This window comes from Eumetopias jubatus, unplaced genomic scaffold (assembly GCF_037043125.1).
Source record: "Eumetopias jubatus isolate StellerSeaLion01/CBP00866 unplaced genomic scaffold, mEumJub1_p1.0 scaffold_16, whole genome shotgun sequence".
Classification (NCBI taxonomy): domain Eukaryota; kingdom Metazoa; phylum Chordata; class Mammalia; order Carnivora; family Otariidae; genus Eumetopias; species Eumetopias jubatus.
The window spans coordinates 71,580,862-71,591,333 of record NW_028274822.1 but is presented as its reverse complement, the minus strand read 5'-3'; the positions used below and the strand labels follow the sequence as shown (position 1 = coordinate 71,591,333).

The following is a 10,472-nucleotide window of genomic DNA, read 5'->3' as shown; positions in this document are numbered from 1 at the left end:
GTTCTTCTGAACCTGAGAGACATGGACACTGGATGACCCGCCCACCGGGAGCCAGCACCAGGGCGGCACCAGGGCGGCATCAGCCTCCTCCTTTGTCAGGCAATCAAAGGCCTTTCTTCCTGCGGAGACGAAATGGGCTGGACAAGAGTGACCTTGTCTCCCAGCTTGGAAGTCACATGATCGTCTCCTCTCCCCACTGGGCTGTGTGTGCCTGAAACTGCAGACAGTCTCTGGGACTCAGAACTGGGAAGCTTTTGTTCCTCTGTGGCAGGGTCGGGTCCCCATGGGGGATTGTTTGTGCTTGGCTGAAAGGGACACTTTGGGGATAGAATATTTCAACCTCAAGAAGCAGCAACATTTGCTTGTAGCTGGAAATCCTCATTTCTGGTCTCCAGCTGTTGTCTGGAGCCACCAGGCCCCAGCAGAATGGAACTCTGCCTGGCAACGGGGGGCAGGCGGCACCAGGCTGGGCTGGCTGGGGACCAGCCCGTGTCCAGGAGGCCCGTCTCCAGGACAGCCCGGCAGGCAGCAAGGATGCCGGTGGCCCTCCTCCCGAAGGCGGTCACCAGGTTCCAGAATCAACCTGCTAGTGGGGGAAGCCTGGGCCAGGGAAGGGCTCCACAGAGAAGCATTTTAGGAGGAAAGCAGATGCAAGCTTCATGTCCAGAGTAACTCCTCAGGGGAAAATCAGAAAGGACTGAAACTGCCAAGGCTTTTGCAACTGAGGAGCTTCAGATTTCACGAATTTCACTCTTAGGAATGTTTACCATTGTCCCCGTTCAAATGAGGCCACCAAAGTTTTAAAAACTTAATAGGGGTCTGCTACTCTGCACATTGGTGGCGTGAATCCATCCAATGAACATGCCTTAGCTGCCAGCACCAAACATAAACTCGGATCAAGAGCACTCAAGGGGTATTTCATCCTCCTATTTGGCCCAATATGGGGCAGCTTTTTGATGGGTCTGGGGTAGGGAAAGAGCTTTTCAAGGTGCAATGATAAGAATAATGATGATGGTGATGATCATAATAATAATAGCCAGACACTGTGCCTAGCACTTGGCAGACAAGACGGAATTCATCTTTGGGACAACCCAGCCTGTGAACCAGAAGGGGCTCAACCCAGTGGACGGCAGAGCCAGGACTCAGCCCACGTCTGCTGGCTCCGAAGCCAGGGCACCTTACTCCTGGTGGCACCACACACCTCTTCCACCCAGGCAGGGGCATGGGCTCTGAGGGAGGCCCCACGGCCCCCAAGTATCTCCCCATCGTGAGTGTCACCTCCAGACAGCCCAAGGACAGTACAGATCAGTTTGTCTGGAGTGGGGAAGGCAGCAGACCTACACTTCTTTACCTATTTGAGGACACAGACCCCTTTGAGAATCAGATGAATGTTATCAAGCCCCTTCTCCCCGCCAAAGACCTGCACCTACAAAAAATCTGCATAGAAATTCTGGAGATTCCAGGGACACCCCTCCTCCCGCCCTGAGAAACCCTTCCATGGACTTTAGGTTTAGATTTTCTCCCTTAAGCCATAAGCAAGGTTACCTAAAAGTTAAAATTAGACCAAAAAAGGACAGACAACAAGAGTAAGAATATAACCATGGATACGCTTTCCTGATCACTTACTAAGTGTCCAGCAACTTTTTCTGCTAAATAATCACTACTTTAGGCTTTGCAGGCCACAGGGGCTCTGGACTCTGACACAACTACTCAACTCTGCACTGGTTAGGAGGCATCTGCTTGCCAGAAGCACCGCCCATCTGCTGGGACCCTCAAGGATCCCATCAAGGCCCAGCCTGGAGCCGTCCACACAGTTCCGAGAGGGGTGGGGGATCGGTGGGAGGGTCGGGGAAGGGTCACCGAGGCCCACAAGTAAGCAGTCTTGTGTTCTGATAAAACCTAATTTATGGACACGAAACTTGCATTATATATAACTTTCACATGTCACCAAATATTCTTCTTTTAATTTTCCCCCCAAATTAAAAAACATAAAAGCCATGTAGCTTGGGGGCCCTACAAAACAGGTGGCGAGCCCACAGGCTGTAATTTGCTGCTCCCTGCACTATGCTGAGCGTTCTTCATGCATCTGATTTCATGCTCACGACTGTATGGATTAGGCACTGTTATTGCCCACCTTTGTCACATGAGGCCACTGAGGCTCAGGGAGGTTAAATAGCTCCCTTTTTTTTTTAAAGATTTTATTTATTTATCTGACAGATAGGGAGACAGTGAGAGGGAACACAAGCAGGGGGAGTGGGAGAGGGAGAAGCAGGCTTCCCGCTGAGCAGGGAGCCCGATGCGGGGCTCGATCCCAGGACCCTGGGATCATGACCTGAGCCGAAGGCAGACGCTTAACGACTGAGCCACCCAGGCGCCCTAAATAGCTCCTTGAAGAAGCACAGGAGTTAGGACTTGAACCCACCCCCAAAACTACTTGCTTGCCGGAGATGGCTGAGTTTAAATGGTGGAGAAAGGGAAGGGAAAGTGGCTGGTGGAGCAGAAAGGGGGACCCTCGTGCATAGCAGCACTCTGGGCCCTGGCAGTCTAAGGGAGAGCTCCAGAGGGGCTCCTTCCTCCCTCATCTTTGCTTGAATGCTCTGCACTGCAAAGGAGGACAGCTGGTTTCCTGAGCTGCTCCTCTGGGGGATGGAGGCCTCAGACCCAGGGCAGCTGGTGGCCCTCACATTGTTTTGCGCCTACCAGGTTCTCTTAATTATAACCGATTTGCCACCCTCAGCAATTCCTTATTCGCCTTTGCTAAGTTGAGTTGGAATCATCAGCCAGACTCACAGCCAAATGCTTCGCTAATATCACTTCCCCTTCCCACGTAGGGAGCCCTAGTCTCTTACAGGATTGCCTTTCTTCTCCGTCCTGTGAGGCGGGCAAGGCCGGCCCTTTTGCATGCCGCCTTGCTTGGCTGGGATTTACCATCCAAATCTCTTAGCAAAGGGGAAGACAGAATTTGTTTAACTTTCTAAGTCTCCCTGCCTTCCCAGCTAACCGTCAGGCTCAGGGAGACTGACTGCCAAGGGCAGCCTTCCTTCCCTGGTGCTCTTCACCATTTCTCCACTCCGGCCTCAGTTATGCGCAACATGGGCCCAAGGCTTTGGAACTCTCCGCTCCAGAAACACACGCTGGGGTGTGTGGGGGTGACAGGCACCTGAGGCTGGGGCTGAGGAGGGTGGCAGCACAAGGGTGGGAAAAGGACATGAGCTTGATGTCATACCCTGTGTAGGTAACCTTGGCCAAGCGACCTGGCTTAACTTTGGAAGGCTCGATTCCTCATCGCAGGAACATCAAAACCATGAGCTCCAGACTCATGGGGACCTGCGTTCAGTTTGGGCTCTGCAGTCACGAGTTCCCACATCTCATGTAAGTTACTTTACTTTCCTAACCTCGGTTTACTCATCTGTAAAATAGGTATGACAATGGTTTTTCATAGGGTTTTGTGAAGCTTTCATAAAATAATAAAGGTAAGATGTTTAGCTCTGCCGCGGGCATTCTAATGATTTTTATCAGTACACTAGGGGTGATGATCCTCCTACCAACAAAGATCTGGCAAAGGAGTCGACATGTCAAGGGCCTGGCTGGTGGTCCTGACCCTGCAAACGGAAGCTAAATCACATGGTTCTCAAAGCAGATCCAAGAGCACTTCAGACGCACCCTGCATTTGGGGTTGAGAACCCCATTTATCAAACTCCAAACACACAATGCCCAAGTAAGCCAGTTTTCTCTTCAGAAAATAATTCCTGACTTGTTTTCTTTAAGGAGCTAGTTTTTCCCCAATCCGTTCAGTAGGTGGCCCTATTTTATAAAAGTATCTGACCTTCACCCTCTCAGGGACTTATCCGTGAGGGTGAAAATACCCTGGCTGGCTTCATGCCTGGAGTGGATTTCCTTATCTGTTGCTTCAGGTCAGAACAAATACTGAATTTGGATGTACTCCTATTTCCCTCCTGGCCCCAGGTGGGCAAACAGTCAGGCTGATCCCCCGGGCCCACCTCGCCCGGAGGAAGGCGCAGGAGGGCTGCGTGCCAGTGAGACGCCCCTGCGCACAGCCCCCAGACCCTGCATTTCGCGCCCTCGCTTTCCAGGCGGGAGCCTGCCCCGCGCAGCCTTGCTCGCCAGCGCCGCCCAGTGGTAAGACCGGAGAGCTGCCGAAGAAGGTCGGCCCTGGACCGCCGCTTCCACGCAATCCTCCTGGTCATTAACTTCGGACTCAATCACCGCGACACCTAGAAGATCTGCGATTTGTTAACTCTGCCAGCAGATGAGTCCTCTGGGTTTTGACCCCACAGAACCCACAACAGGAAGATCTTTATTTAAGAGCATCTTTTTTTTTTCCTGCTTATAAAAGGAACCAATTACATCAGGCAGGAGTGAAGCCCAGAGACACCTGCTGGTGCAGGGGGCCTCCCAAAGCCTTCTCCCCAGGGTCAGCAGGACGCTCGGCCCCCAAGCCAAAAGGTCCTTCTCTTTGTTAAGTACAAAATAAACATCCCCAGCCCCCCTGGGCTACTTGCAGTACAAATGTTTATGCCTTTGGAAAGAGAAAAAAGAAATAGGCTTGCAAGTTCTCCCTGAGCAGATGGGCGCCAAGGCAGTAATTAACCCTCAGCAACTGGGGTGTCTAATCTTCTGCCAAAGGGGCTGCAGCAGGTTGGGAAGGGGTGGCTGATGTGGGCTATTGCTATAACTTTGTGTTTGATGGGCCTTTGGGGCCTTCAAATGCTCTCTGGAAAGGACTGGCTACATCTTTAAAACTCTGAATTGGGCACTAGGGACCCACCCCCAGAAAGCCCCCGGCACCTGCTCTAGGAGCTAACATTTGCTGAAGCTGCCTCAGTAGTGGACATTTATTAAATGCCTAAGCATCAGGCTCCCTGCTAAACTTTACACACAGCATATTATTTCATTATTTCATGTGATCTTCCCAACAACCCGGTGGGGTCGGTATGGTCATATTCACATTTTACAGATGAGAACATTGAGTCTCAGAGAAATAAAGTCTGTCAGTAACATCATTTAATCCTAACTGAATAAACTCTCTTCTTCGTATAAAATGTGTCCTTTGCCCAAGGTCATCAAGCTTGTGTGTGTGGAGGCAAAGCTGGGACGGAAACCCCAGGCTTTACAACTTCAAAGTCACATCCGCCCATCCTTGTCCATTTGTGTTCGAAAATGACCACTTTTCAGACTTCCAGAAGCAGTGCCCAGCTCAAAGGAGCTAACCTGCAGCAGCTTCGTATTGAGATTATGGTCAGGGCTCCCCTTGGGTGTAGACAGAAAGTGAGAGGCATAGTTGTCAGATTCCCATCATGAGAGGTTAGGGGAACTGAGAGGATCAGCCTCCTCCATCTTTCCAGTGAGGGAGCTGTGGCCCACAGGGGAATTCATGCCCAAGATGACACTGTGACTTTGCCTGGAGCGTGGAGTCAGCATGGAGCTTCCTGGAAAAAATGGAGCCCGTGCCAAGAACCGGACTGGGAATATGGATAGAAAGCTGATCTTCCCGGTATGTTTCCTAGGCCCGCAGTCTGAAAGGAGGGCAGGGTGCAGTTTCTAAGGGTGTTTCTTGCTTGTGCAAAGTCATCCATGGACTGCTTCCATCTTTAGCTCCACCATCTTGTGGATTCAAGTCACCCTTGTATCACAAAGAGATAAGAGAGGGAATGGAGTGGGGGTAGAAGGTCTCCAGGAAATTTTACGGGTGAGGCCTAGCAGTGTACTCTTTCACTGTACGTCACTTCCTCCCACATCCCATTGGCCATATCCAGTCACATGGGCTCACCTGCATGCAAGGGCTTCTGGGAAATGTAGTCTTTCTGTGGGTATGGGAAATGAAGTTGGTAGGTAAATCCATGACATTGTCTCTGACACGCTATTCAAACATTCATAGTCATGGGGTGCCTGGCTGGCTCAGTTGGTAGAGCATGTGACTCTTGATCTCAAGGTCATGAGTTCAAATCCCACCTTGGGCCTGGAGCCTACTTTAAAAAAAAAAAAGTTTATAGCTACATTAGGGCCTGAAATATCTCCAGATCAAAGGGAAGTCCAATGTGTGTGTTGTTCAGCACATGGGAGGAGCAACAGGGGGCGAGACTGGAGACGTTGGCTGGCCCAGTGTGAGAAACACTAGTGAAAAGATGGAAGGGGAAGAGGGTCCTGATTTGCAGTCAAGCCCCATGTGGCTCAAGTCCCTGATATCAGTCCAGCCATGGCAGGAGAAAGACAAGATTGTGCCAGAGCAAGACGCAGAATCTTCCAGATGAGTGTCGACGGAAACCCAATATCCCTGAAAACATCAGGAGGCCAAGCCAGGAGTCCTTACCGGCTCTCCAGAAAAGAAGAGGATGTAAACTGGGAAGTGCAAATAAAGAACAGAGAAGGGAAGCAAACAGAGGCACTGAGGCATTGGAAGACACAGGGACTGGTGCCAGCCAGGCCCGCTCGCAGCTGTGCTACTTCTGCAGTCAGAGAGCCCCGTGTTCAGAAGGGGCCCATGCTTGGCTCTGCTGTCACCATCTTGAAATTCTCTCACTTTTTTTTCCCCAGAACAATCTCAAGTTTATTTTTCCCCTATTCATTTATTTAAATTTTGATTCCAATATAGTTAACACTCAGTGTTATATTAGTTTCAGGCATACAGTATAGCGATTCAACAATTCTATACATTACTCAGTGCTTGTCCTGGTGAGTGGACTCTTACACCCTGTCACCTATTTCACCCATGCCCCCCCCCACCTCCCCTCTGGTGGCCATCAGTGTGTTCTCTATAGTTAAGCTGGTTTTTGGTTTGTCTCTTTTTTATTTTGTTTGTTTTGTTTCTTAAATTCCACATATGAGTGAACTATGGTATTTGTCTTTCTATGACTGACTTATTTCACTTAGCATTATACCTTCTAGATCCCCATCCATGTTGTTGCAAATGGCAAAATTTCATTCTTTTTTATGGATGAATAATATTCCATATATATATATAATATATATATACACACACATAATATTCCATATATATATATATATATACACATACACACCACATCTTCTTAATTCATTCATCTATTAATAGACACTTCAATACACTTCAAATTACTTCCATAATTTGGCTATTGTAAATAAAGCTGCAATAAACATGGGGGTGCATATATCTTTTCAAATTAGTGTTTTCATTCTTTGGGTAAATACTCAATAGTGGAATTGCTGGATCATATGGTAATTCTATTTTTAATTTTTTGAGGAACCTCCACACTGTTTTCCACAGTGGGTGCACCAGCTTGCATTCTCACCAACAGTGCCTGAGGGTTCCTTTTTCTCCACATCCTCACCAACATTTGTTGTTTCTTGTGGTTTTGATCTTAGCCATTGTGACAGGTGTGAGGTGATAACTCACTGTGGTGCCATCTTGAAATTCTTAACAATTTTCAAAGAAGGAGCCCCACCTTTTCATTTTGCACTGGGCACCATAAATTATATAGCCAACCCTATGTCCAGAAATAGCAGCACTGGTTCTAGATGACTCTGCCTCCAAGGCATGGGTTGCTCTCCAGCCTGATGGGACAGCAAGGCAACAGGAACTGGATCTGAGGTAAGGTAGGTGGGGGTGGTCAGCTCCAGAGTGTCTTCCTCCTTAATGTTCCCAGGGATAAACATTCAGAAGGGACTGGTTTCAGATTCCACTTGCTCGGGGAGCCAGATTGGGAGGAAACTGGTGCTTGCTGGTAAGAGATTTTTCCAAAAACAGAATGATGAGCTCTGAAAAAGGTGTAATGTTGAGGGCGGCAGATGAGTAGATGAAGTCCAGGAGCCCAAAAGGGGAAAATCAGATTAAAGTGAGAGGGAGGGGGAGACATGAGGTTCCTCCAAATCTTAGAAGTCTTTACTTTCATATACAGACATTCAAGGAGGCCTGTACATTCTTTTAAATAGTCCTGATGTTGGAGACGTTACAAGAGCAGGAAATAAAATGGAAATGGCTATGGATGGTGGTGGTAGGGATCCTCTTGAAGTCAAGGAAGGATTCTGGCACTGCTGGCGAGCTGATGGGAGGAGCCCTCCATTGCATTAGCTGGAATAGGCCACACCTAAGGGGAGAAGGAAATTGGCACAGTGAGCTCAACCTCGTTACAAAGAAGAGGAGTGATTAGTAATAACACCTTGCTATCGTTTATTCAGCACAAACTGTGCCGGGCACTGTGCCACATACATATTAGTTATCGCTGCTGTGTAACAAATTGTCCCAGAATTTAATGGCTTAAACCAATGATAATTTCTTATCTGCCATTTCTCTGGGTCAAGATTCAGGAAGAGTTTAGCTAAGTGGTTCTGGCTTAGGGTCTCCCATGAAGTTATAATCAAGGTGTCAAGTAGGGAGGCACACACCCAAAGGCTTGACTGATGCTGGATGGTCCATGTCCAAGATGGCTCACTCATGTAGCTGGCAAGTTGGTGCTGACTGCTGAGGCCTCAGTTCCTCACCACTTGAACCTCTCTATGGGGCTCCTCAACACAAGGTAGCTGGCTAGTGATGCAAGAGAGAGGCAGATGGAAGTTTCAATGTCTTTTATGATGTAGCCTCAGAAATCACACTCCATCATTTCCACAATATCCTCTTGACACAGAGGTCAGCTGTATTCAGTGTGGGAGGAAACCACATGAGGGTGTAAATACCAGGAAGTGGGGTCATTAGTGGCCGGAAGGGGAGGATCATGCTGGGTACCACAGCAGGTGACCTGCTTGATCTCATTTAATCATCACAACAGAATTCATAATAACACTTTCCCCTACTCAGAGGAAAAAAGTTTATTTAATATGAAACAACTAATAAATAACAGAGTTGGGATTTGAACCCAGCTGTCCCTTGGATATGTCTGAACTCTGTGCTGAGTAGCAGTGACATAAGAAAGGACCAACAGAAATGTTGGATCTAACCCTGTTAGATACTGGACTCCAAATAGCAAGATGTGTTTCTCTCCTCTGGAGAGTCCTGAGGGAAAGAAGCACCTTCTCCCCAACTGCCTCCCAGGTCATGAGGAGCTTTGGTCTTGGGAGGACAAAAAGTAGGAGGCAGAGAAAGGTGCTGCCTTGCTCCAGTCCCTCTTCATTTCTCTCCAAGAGGAAGGGCTGCTTCTCCAAATTAGTCTGATTCCAGAACAGTGACTGGGTTGAGTTTACTAGTGGTCAGGGTCACTCTTAGAAGATCCTTCATACACACACACACAAACCACTCTCTCTATCTCCACACACACACACCACATGCATGTGTAGGCATGTGCACACACATACACTGTCATACACACGTGACATACACATACATGCACATACATGCACACACCACACACTCTCCTCCTAGGCTTTCTGCCCCTGAGTGACCAAAGGATTCATTTTTTTCCCATAAATATTTATTGAGCATCTACTGTATGCCTGGCATGGTGCTGGGTGCAAGGGATACAGTGGCTTTAAAAATGGACATGGTCTCTCCTAGCTAATGCAATAAGACAAGAAAAGGAAGTGGGGCACCTGGGTGGCTCAGTCGGTTAAGCGTCTGCCTTTGGCTCAGGTCATGATCTCAGGGTCCTGGGATCAAGCCCTGCATCAGGTTCCCTGCTTCTCCCTCTCTCTCTCCCCCTCTTCCCCATGTGTGCTCTCTCTCAAATAAGTAGATAAAATCTAAAAAAAAAAAAAAAGGAAATAAAACGTATTCAGAATGGGAGGGAAGAAATAAAACTGTCTTTGTTTACTGATGACATGATTATCTATAAAAAAAAAACCTCCCAGGAGTAATAATGATTATAAAAAGGTTGCAGGACAAGATTAATATGCAAAAGTTAATCCTTTTCCATATACCAAAAATAGACAAGTGGAATTTGAAATTAAAAAAATATATACCATTTATATTAGCACCCCTCAAAATGAAATACTTAGATATAAGTCTTAAAAAAATATGTACAAGATCTGCCTGAAGAAAACTACAAAACTCTGATGAGCGAAATCAAAGAACTAAATAAATGTTCATGGACAGGAAGACTCAGTATTGTCAATATGTCAGTTCTTTCCAACTTGACCTATAGATCCAATGCAATCCCAACCAAAATCTTAGCAAGTTATTCTATGGATATGGACAAACTGACTCTTAAGTTTATATGGAGAGGCAAAAGACCCAGAAAAGCCAACACAATATTGAAAAAGAAGAATAAAGTGGAGAACTGACATTATCCAATCTCAAGATTTACTATAAAACTACAGTAATCAAGACGGTGTGGCATTGGTGAAAGAATAGACAAATAGATCAACAGAACAGAATAGAGGGCCCAGAAATAGACTCCCATAAATATAGTCAACTGGTCTTTGATAAAGGAGTGAAGGCTCAATGGAGCAAAGAATCTTTTCAACAAATGGTGCTGGAATAACTGGACATTCACATTTTAAGAAAATCTAGACACACATCTTACACCCTTCACAAAAATTAAGTC

The 10,472-nt window shown here is 47.3% G+C and overlaps 1 protein-coding gene across 1 annotated transcript in view; it reads left to right on the top strand.

Moving 5' to 3' along the window:
• Positions 1 to 2,957: 2,957 nt before the first annotated feature.
• EMID1 (EMI domain containing 1) overlaps positions 2,958 to 10,472 on the top strand; it is an 81,937-nt gene continuing 74,422 nt past the window's right edge. The window contains exon 1 of the mRNA XM_028124702.2: positions 2,958 to 3,372. The gene's annotated coding sequence lies outside the window, so the exon portion shown is untranslated. The remainder of the gene's footprint in view (positions 3,373 to 10,472) is intronic.